The sequence below is a fragment of the Colias eurytheme genome, chromosome 23 (genome assembly GCF_061535395.1).
Source record: "Colias eurytheme isolate Ceu_HAF_F1 chromosome 23, ilColEury1 Martin Lab GWU primary, whole genome shotgun sequence".
Lineage (NCBI taxonomy): Eukaryota > Metazoa > Arthropoda > Insecta > Lepidoptera > Pieridae > Colias > Colias eurytheme.
The window spans coordinates 6,066,379-6,076,629 of record NC_143002.1 but is presented as its reverse complement, the minus strand read 5'-3'; the positions used below and the strand labels follow the sequence as shown (position 1 = coordinate 6,076,629).

The 10,251-nt window shown below is 33.5% G+C and overlaps 1 long non-coding RNA gene across 1 annotated transcript; it reads left to right on the top strand.

The window, feature by feature from the left end:
• The first annotated feature begins 2,551 nt into the window (after window positions 1–2,551).
• On the top strand, window positions 2,552–4,380 carry LOC149898334 (uncharacterized). Its single transcript, XR_016458086.1, has 2 exons — window positions 2,552–2,763; window positions 4,246–4,380. It is a non-coding gene; the product is annotated as an uncharacterized LOC149898334 (long non-coding RNA).
• The last annotated feature ends 5,871 nt before the right edge of the window (window positions 4,381–10,251 follow it).

Sequence of the window (10,251 nt, the reverse complement as noted above, 5' to 3'; positions counted from 1 at the left end):
TCACAGTATATATTTAATAATGTTTTACATGTACACAAAAACGCGGACTTACACACAAAAGTAGGAGATAGACACTGTTATGGCACAAGGAATAGAAATAAAATTGAAATGCCATTTTATAGGTTAGCTAAAGTTAAAAATTCATTTATGGGCCAAGGTATACGTTTTTACAATAGAATTCCTCATAGTATTAAAGAGTTTAGTAGTGTTAAATTTAAAACTTATTTAAAAAATGTATTAGTTCAGAGAGCCTACTACAGCATTAAGGAATATATGGAAGATGAAAATCCATGGAGGGTTGTCGCGTAAGAATAACAGGACAGTTCTTTGGCATATTATGATAATATATAATATTATGTAGTTAGATGTAAGTAACATGTAATGTAAAATTATATTGTATATGGACATGACTTTAAAAGAGCAACTATGGAGTTTCTTGCCGGTTCTTCTCCATAGATACTGCTTTCCGAATCGGTGGTAAATTTAAAGAATGTAATGACGATTCAAAAGTGCTTCTGGAGGAAGTCTGATTGAATAAATAAATGTTTGAGTTTGAGTTTGAGTTTGAGTGATGCCTACACATACAGACAGACAGACAGACAGACAGACAGACGGACAGACAGACAGACAAAAAATTTTTTAATCACTTATTTGGGTTTGGTATCGATCCAGTAACACCCCCTGCTATTTATTTTTTCAATATTTTCAATTTACAGAATTGACCCTTCTACAGATTTATTACATGTATAGAGATCTTTAAAAAATCTCTTTAATAACTATTAGGGCTGATTTTTCAATCCTTGGTTAAAAGTTATTCGTTGAATAACGTATTAAACTACCATTTCAAAAATATATTCTAATTACCTGTATTTGACGGTTTATAGGAATTATAGGTGATATTTTAATATTATCGTGTAATACTTTATTGGACGGATAAGTTTTAACCAAGGATTGAAAAATCAGCCCTTAATCGAATTCAATCGATATGGGAGTTTCTTCGCGAGAAGTATTTGTCTAATCATATTTTAAAAAAGCAACTCATATGACTGTATGGTGCCATGTACCTAATATTAACACAGGAAATAGCGTGTTACTGAATCTAAATATATATTAATGTAATTTTAATTTTCTAAGTACATTTTTTTGAAATATTAAAATTGACTTCCTAATTTCCTGCTTAAAGTTCCACATACGAAATTACAACAAATAAATTTTGTGATCTGTTACCTACCAGGTTTTATCCTCGTTATTTACTCTGTTTACTGTGTGGTGTTTTAACAAACACAGCATAAATCTATATCATATTGTATGAATTCGACTCCTTAGTTTTGACTGAACTTAGTCACACACACTTTGATCTGTATGATCAAATACAGATACAGTAGGGAAACTTCATACAACACGTTCGAAACGGCTCACGCACACATTCATGCGTGTTTACGAGAATCGTAAGGATACATTGTGACTTAGATCTTTATAGTTGTGGTCGTTTGACTTTCGCTATTTATCCGACGAGTTCGACTAACGCCCACGCGACGGTCGAGTCCGCCGGTACCAGCGTTCTGACCATCATTTTTCTTTTTGTCATTGCGTACTAAGACCCCTGTAGAATCGCCATCCTGTTACAAATGACCCGAAATTTTGTGTCAGTATCTCCCGGCCTATATAGCTTCGGGTGGAATATTGATTTATTATGAGTGCATTTACATTAATCAGCATTAATCTAACAATGTAAAACTTACCGGCTTACACGGGCTTAATACTAAGTGCTTAGTGCTTGTCACCGACTTCAAACCTCTTTAATAAATAGCACATCTAAATAATATGTAGTAATTAATAATATCAAAGCTTTTTTATTTTTTACTTTTCCGTTTTTGAAGTCGGTTTTGTTAACGTAGTTATTTTTATTTAATACTTTTTAGTGTATTTTTCAACACGAATCAAACGAGCCCGAACTCGATAAAGTTTAGTCAATTAATTACTGAGTTCTTATGGCCACCTTCCGATTCCATCATCAAATCAGCTCTATGTCATGATAATTTTTCATCGCTATCCAATTTACATACGTATACAAAATTTCAGCTCAATCGGTAACCGGAAGGTGAATCAAAGTTACTTGCTAGATTTTCAATTAAGTCATCGAGATCAGACAAAAATGCTCATAAAATAAAAACTACTGGGCCTACCCGAATGAAATTTTTATAGGACCAACTCGAAGCCATTCCACATCAAACAAAACTTCAATTCAATCACGTAAATCGGTTCAGAAACCTGGGTGTAATCGGTGTACATACATAAAAAAAATATACTGGCCGAATTGATAACCTCCTTCTTTTTTTTGAAGTCAGTTAAAAATTTAACGATTTCAGAGTAATTAGTAAACAATATACCTTCCTTCCTTGTACAAAAAGAAGGCATTATAATTTAATTTAATTATATTCCCAATTACTGGGAATATAACTGTTTTTTACATGATAACGCTTTATAAGGCAAATAAAATATAACAAAATTGTGTTGTTTGGTCAGTCGTACTGTAACCATGAAGCGATTAGTAATATTACTTCTTATGGTTCATATAGTATTGTCATATCCTCAGCTTAGTTCTGAATCTATTGATAAAAAATATGAAGAATATTTGAAAACGCAAGGGTTTTATGAACCTGAGATGGAAGTCGGAGAATGTCATTATATAGTAAATAATATGCAATCATGTCCATTCGGGAGAGGTAGAGCTCCGTGGGGGCATTGCATCACTTGTGAAGAGTAAGTTTCATCTTTCTTTATCTATGCCTACTAATATTATAAAGCTGAAGAGTTTGTTTGTTTTTTGAACGCAGTAATCTCAGGAACTACTGGTCCGATTTAAAAAAAGGCTATAGGCTATATAATATCATCACGCTAAGACCAACAGGAGTGAAACAATGCGGATAAAACTGCGGGGCACCGCTAGTGAGCTAGTAGGTAATAGGTGGGTATAAAAGGTAAGTCTGAAACCGCATATAGACGGCCATAACTAAGGTATTACAAATTACATCCACCATGTGCTGCTGGCCAAGTGCGGGTTGGCGGATGTCACATGTCGTCGAACTTTTGATTCTTCGATTTTTTCCTTCACCGTCCACCTCATTATAAAAATATGTTATTACCTATATTTATTGACCCAGGCTCCTAATATAGTAATAAACTGTTTTTAACCGACTTAAAAAAAAGGAGGAGGTTATCAATTCGGCCGGTATATTTTTTTTTTATGTATACGTACACCGATTACTCCGAGGTCTCTAAATCAATTTACGTGATTCTTTTTTTGTTTGATGCAAAATGGTGTCGAATTGGTCCCATAAAAATTTTATTCGAATAGGCCCAGTAGTTATTATTTTATGAGCATAACAGAGTAATTAAACAATATACCTTCCTTCCTTGTACAAAAAGAAAGCATTATAATTCATTTTAATAATTATATTCCAAATTATTGGGAATATAACTGTTTTTTACATGATAACGCTTTATAAGGCAAATAAAATATAACAAAATTGTGTTGTTTGGTCAGTCGTACTGTAACCATGAAGCGATTAGTAATATTACTTCTTTTGGTTCATATAGTATTGTCATATTATCCTAAGCTTAGTGATGAATCTATTGATAAAATATGTGAAGAATATATGAAAACGCTAACGTTTTAAACTGAACCTGGGATGATGATCACCCCACGTTTTATAGGAAATATGCAATCATGTCCAATCGGGAGAGTTAGAGCTGCGTGGGGACCTTGCATCACTCGGGAAAAGTAAGTTTCATCTTTCTTTATCTATACCTACTAATATTATAAAGCTGAAGAGTTTGTTTGTTTTTTGAACGCGCTAATCTCAGGAACTACTGGTCCGATTTGAAAAAAAAAGGCTATAGGCTATATAATATCATCACCCTAAGACCAACAGGAGCGGAAAAATTCGGATAAAACTGCGGGGCACAGCTAGTGAGCTATTAGGTGATAGGTAGGTATAAAAGGTAAGTCTGAAACCGCATATAGACGGCCATAACTAAAAGGTATTACAAATTACATCCACCATGTGCTGCTGGCCAAGTGCGGGTTGGCGGATGTCACATGTCGTCGAACTTTTGATTCTTCGATTTTTTCCTTCACCGTCCACCTCATTATAAAAATATGTTATTACCTCACGGTACAGCTCGTGAATAAAATCTAATACAGTTTTATGAATGATTTTAAAGCATTGATTTTCTTTTCAGATTCTTGAGCATGAAGATCGGATAAGCTCGAAAAGACTGCTAAGAACAGAAGAGTTGAGTTAAAACAGACCCAAGTTTTGATAGCAAAAGTACATTGTACCTATTCCTTTGAAGAATAATAAATATATTAGAGTATTATTGGTTTTTATTCAATTTATAAGTAAAGCTTTAGCTTGCGGGTTCACTCGCGTGGTACTCGGATAAAAAGTAGCCTATGTGCTAATCCAGACTATACTCTATCCCTGTTCCAAATTTCATAAAGATCCGATCAGCTGTTTTTGCGTGAAAGAGTAACAAACATTATATATTCTTACAAACTTTCATGTTTATAATATTATATATGTCGTGGCCATATCGTAGATTTGATCATTTCATGAAATGATTGATCATTTCACGAAATGGTCGCATTTCATGAAATGGCCAACATAGTTTGATCAGATCGTTAAATCGTCAACGTTTCACGATATGGTCATCCACATTTGGCCAGATCGTATAAAATATAGAGAGTCCGTAAAACATTAAAAAATTAAACACACACACACACACACATCCTCACAAACTTTCGCATTTATAATATTAGTAGGATAGTACTTAGCAGGACTAGAAAACCCGCATAGTTCCCGTTACCATAGGATTTCCGGGATAAAACCTATCCGATGTGTTAATCTTAGTTTATTTATTTATTAGAGTAGGTAACACCACATCATACATAATACAAAACATTACAAGAATAATCATTGAACAAAGTATCTAAGATGCATGACAAGAACGGCGTACATAACTTTATCTGTAACATTATATATTTTTTTTAATGAATATTACAATTAGATAGTGAAAGCAGTTTGTTCACGAAAACTACATAACAAAATTTTACATTACATATATGCTAAAATTAAATTATGTTATGGAAAAAAAAACTAGAGGTAAGACTATATTATCAACTAGGTAATTATTTTATTTCTGTGAGTACGTAAGAATTTAAAAACACGCCTTTTAAATAGAGATAGCTGGCTACCGAATATATCAAGACCCGAAATACCACCATTGAGTTTATTGTATTCCTTAAGAATACGTACGAGAGGAGCCTGTGCACCCAGATTAGTTCTTACAAAAGGAATGTGAAATATTTTGTTGATTCGTGTCCTTGGGAATGTATGTGGTACATGAATGTTTACATGTTCCAAAATATCTCCGCACTGAACATGACCATTTATTACTTTGTACAGAAGCAAAACATCAGTAAAGCGTCTACGATTGTGTAACGACATCATATTGAATTTGCCAAGACGCTGTTCGTATGGGTGCCTATGAGAGAAACCACTGCTAATAAACGCTAGGTGTCTTGTAAAAGCTCTTTGTAAACTCTCAAAGCGTTGTGAGTGGACGGCATAAACCGGATTCCATACTAGACTACCGTATTCGAGATGACTGCGCACTAGGGCGTTATACAAAATTGTCTTAGTTTTTACACTAAAGCAACCAGTATTTCTTTTGAGAAATCCTAATATCTGAGAGGCTTTGGTAACTGATTTGTTAATTTGAGGTATAAACGTTAACTTTTTGACGTGACAACGTCTTATAATTCGATAAAGCCGGCTGCACGCACGAAAAAACATGACTCATGCGGCGTTACCTCGCTCTGACTCATCTGAGGCGTTCCATGTAAGGCTTGAAGTGCGAGCGAGAGCGCGGAACGAGCGACAAAGAAGCACAATCGGACGTTGTCACGTTCAACTATCGTCAGTAAACCGACTTTACAGACAACCAATTTTTTTTGTCTATAATTAAGCTGGTACCTACACAGAAGCAAGTGGTTTTTTCTTTCTGGTGTATTTAATATGAAAGCATTTAGCTGCATTAAGAGTCATACCATTAAGAGTTTCCCCCGTATACCTAATCTATATGTGTGCTAAATTTCATTGTAATCGGTTCAATAGAAAGAGAAACTAACATACATACATACACATACATCCATCCTCACTAACTTTCGCATTTATACTAAGTATTAATAATTATAGGATAATAATTAGCATTTTTAAACCCAAATGAAAGATATGCACCGTAATATATGACACTATAACGGTCCGCCCCGGCTTCGTCTGTTGTACATATTTCGCAATAAAAGGTAGCCTATGTTCTTTCTCAGGGTCTAAAGATTGTCTGTGCCCAATTTCATCAAAATCGGCTGAGAGGTTTATGCGTGAAAACCATACATACATACATACATAATTACCATCCTTTCCTCTTTATAATATTAGTATATGTATATTATATGACATTAATATCAATTTTTTTTGTATAATTTACAAGACGATATTGAACAACATACTATAGTTTTATGCATTAAATCTCATTTTTTTTTAAATGTCCGCATTTATGCAAAAGTAAAAACGGAAAACAAACAAAACAGAAAAACGTACCTAAGTACTTTTTTTGAAGAATACTCATTAAAAAGTGGTCTAAATTCTTAAACAAAAAAGAACCACATGATTTTTATCTTGAAAACAAGGTAGGTATACTAAAAGCAGAAAGTAACCAGCAGCAACAACGAATAATACATATTAATATGAAGCAAAACCGAACCACAGCACCACGGGACTGCTTTGTTCAAACAAATAAACGATATTACTATCATGTCAATTTATACAAAACAGATCTGCACATACTTGGTACCATTATACATTACACATATTTCTAATAATAACAATTATTTTTAATACACAAAATGGAACTAGATTTCTATGGTATGGTTATGCGTAAAATAAATTCTTAATTTAATTGTAATTTTTTATTGCAAAATAAAACCATAAGCATTCGGTTCTATCATCTAATATCCTACTAATATTATAAATGCGAAAGTTTGTATGGATGTATGGATGTATGGATGTTTGTTACTCTTTCACGTAAAAACTACTGAACCGATTACAATGAAATTTAGCACACATATAGAGGGTAACTTGGATTAACACATAGGATAGTTTTTATCCCGGAAATCCCACGGGAACGGGAACTATGCGGGTTTTCCTTTGCAAACGCGGGCAAAGCCGCGGGCGGAAATCTAGTCTAGTCTAGTCTAGTCTAGTATATTATAAAGGCGAAAGTTTGTATGGATGTATGGATGTATGGATGTATGGATGTTTGTTACTCTTTCACGTAAAAACTACTGAACCGATTACAATGAAATTTAGCACACATATAGAGGGTAACTTGGATTAACACATAGGATAGTTTTTATCCCGGAAATCCCACGGGAACGGGAACTATGCGGGTTTTCCTTTGCAAACGCGGGCGAAGCCGCGGGCGAAGCCGCGGGCGGAAATCTAGTGCATAAATAAATATTGTAAAACATCCTGAAACCCATCATCGCTATACGGTACCAAATGCCTTGACAAGTTACAATGCTTCTCATCTTTAAACAACGTATTTTATTACTTAAATAGCTCAAAGTGCTTAAATAGCTTAAATAACTCCAATTTTTAAAGTAAAACGTCGAACATATTCTGTTAATATAGGTGACATTCAGCGAAGTAGTTCGAATACCTACGTGACGGCCGTTTTTTTTCTCCGCGAAGTAAGTTCTATTGTTTTTGTTAATTACCTTTAAAATTAAATGTGAAAATGTAACTCAGTAATAAATAAATAAGCAAGCAATTGGTAGATAAGAAAAGCATTGGAGACGAACACCGAAGATAAAATGAAGATACAACGGGTAGTTAAGTAGTTTTATGCATTTAAGTACTTATTGAATCTGAGATGCAGGTACGCTTTATCCACTTTTGATTCATTCCCGATTGTGGAGTGATTTTACAATTTTAATTTAAATTTAAAACATTCAAAATTTAACAAGTTTATTTAATTTTTTGCTAGGTTTGGTCACTGTTGCGTATGATTTTTAGGGTTTCGTACCCAAAGGGTAAAACGAGACCCTATTACTAAGACTCCGCTGTCCGTCTGTCTGTCCCTCTGTCTCATGAGACAGAGCTAACTATCACGGTTCATGAACCGTGATAGTTAGACAATCGAAATTTTCATTGATGATGTATTTCTGATGCCGCTGTAACAACAAATACTAAAAAACAGAATAAAATAAATATTTAAGAGGCTCCTATACAATAAACCGTGATTTTTTTTGCCGTTTTTATAGATAATGGTACGGAACTCTTCGTTGCGCGAGTCCGACTCACACTTAGCCAGTTTTTTGTACCTACATGGTGTATGTACCTATAACATACTTAGTCGTCTAGTAGGGACACGGCTTTATAAGAACTAATAATATTTTGCTGTCGTTATATACCTACGTATAAAAGCCACGCGGCTTTATTGTTTTGATTTAAAGCTTTTTTCTTTTTATTACAGAAGATGACGAAGAATCTTATACGTCGATGCCTTTGGAAAAGTTTTCTTCACCTTCAAGCGATATTCAGGCCATATTACATCTCATTCCACAAGATGCACAAAGTTTTTATAACGGACTCATTAGTGATGATGCAATAGAAGACCACATAGATGGACTAGACACGGTGGATTTTGAAATCCAATTTGATGATAGCGTCGAATAAACGTCCTCTATAAGTATTATTTTATATATTTTTTTAATTAAAGCTTTATTACGATATTATAAATACATAGTTTCATTTAAGTATATCATTAAATCCCTGGGATGTGGTTCTTTTTTGTATAAGAGAAAACCTATCAATTGATAAATGTTAAAAGGAACCACATGCACATTTTCTTAATTATCTAGAAAGTTTAAGAGTATTCAGAGCAAATTTATATATGTACACATACTTAAATAAGTAATTTGTCAATGAATTTAAATAAAATAAATATTAATTTTACATCATCTAACAGAGCTGCAAATGTTTTTGTAAATCCTTTGATATCTCAGAAGTGCGTGTTTGCTGGGTGGTTCCTTTTTGCTTAACCCTTAACTAGAGTCGTGAACAATTGTTACGTATGTATAGTCGTGGGTCCATTAGACCCATGTATTTTGAAATGGTCATAATTACTTATTTATGCATTTTTTTAGGTAAATTTAAATAAAATATGATATTTTAGTTTATAAAGAATATATATTATTAAAATCAACAATTAGGACTTTTATTTACTTAACATAATTTCACTTATAAAATCAGTCGCTGTTTTCTTATACAACAAAAAGGCGTCTTACAAAAATTATAAATCTCAACAAAATTTTTATTTTTTTTTATCTAACTAAAAAAAGTATGTTGCTTCCTAGAAAAAACAAAAACAAACTAAAAACTCTTATATAAAAAAATAGCAATCCCTAATTACGTGCAAGATTTACAAATTATATTTGCACAAGTCATGCATATGGGCTCCCTGCATTTAGTGCACAAATGAACAGTCTTTGCTCTTTTGCCAGGCAAACAGAATAAACATCGCTTCCTTTTATTTCTATCTAACAACAAAATCTACATCATCATCGGAAAACTCATTATCTGATTTAGTTTCTGCAATACGGGTAGGTGAAGAGTTTTCATCGGAGTCTTCAACATTTCTTAACAATTCTTCATTTAACCATTGTTCTAACATCTCTTCGTTATCAACACATACACTTCTGGGATTCGACATAGCGATAAACTAAATAAAATTACAATAATAAATTTAATAACGAAAATAAAAAAGTTACGTATCTATAGTCGTGGGTCCAGTGGACCCCTGTAAACCTACCTAAGGAGTACCGAGCCGAACACGTCTGTCTCACAGGATACGCACCGGCGTATTAAAGGAAGGTACTGAGCAGTGGGAGGTTCTGCGGTAAGTGCCGTGGAGTAAACGAGACTTTAAAAACTCAACCTGGGTCCATTGGACCCACGACTCTAGTTAAGGGTTAAATACGGACAAATATAAGTTTGTTAAAATTTTTTAACGATGACAGTGTAATAATTGAACAATATTCTTTCCTTCCTTGTACAAATTACTATACAGGAATACAATTTGCGAATAAATATTATATATTTATTAGAGCCGCTAGTTTATTTA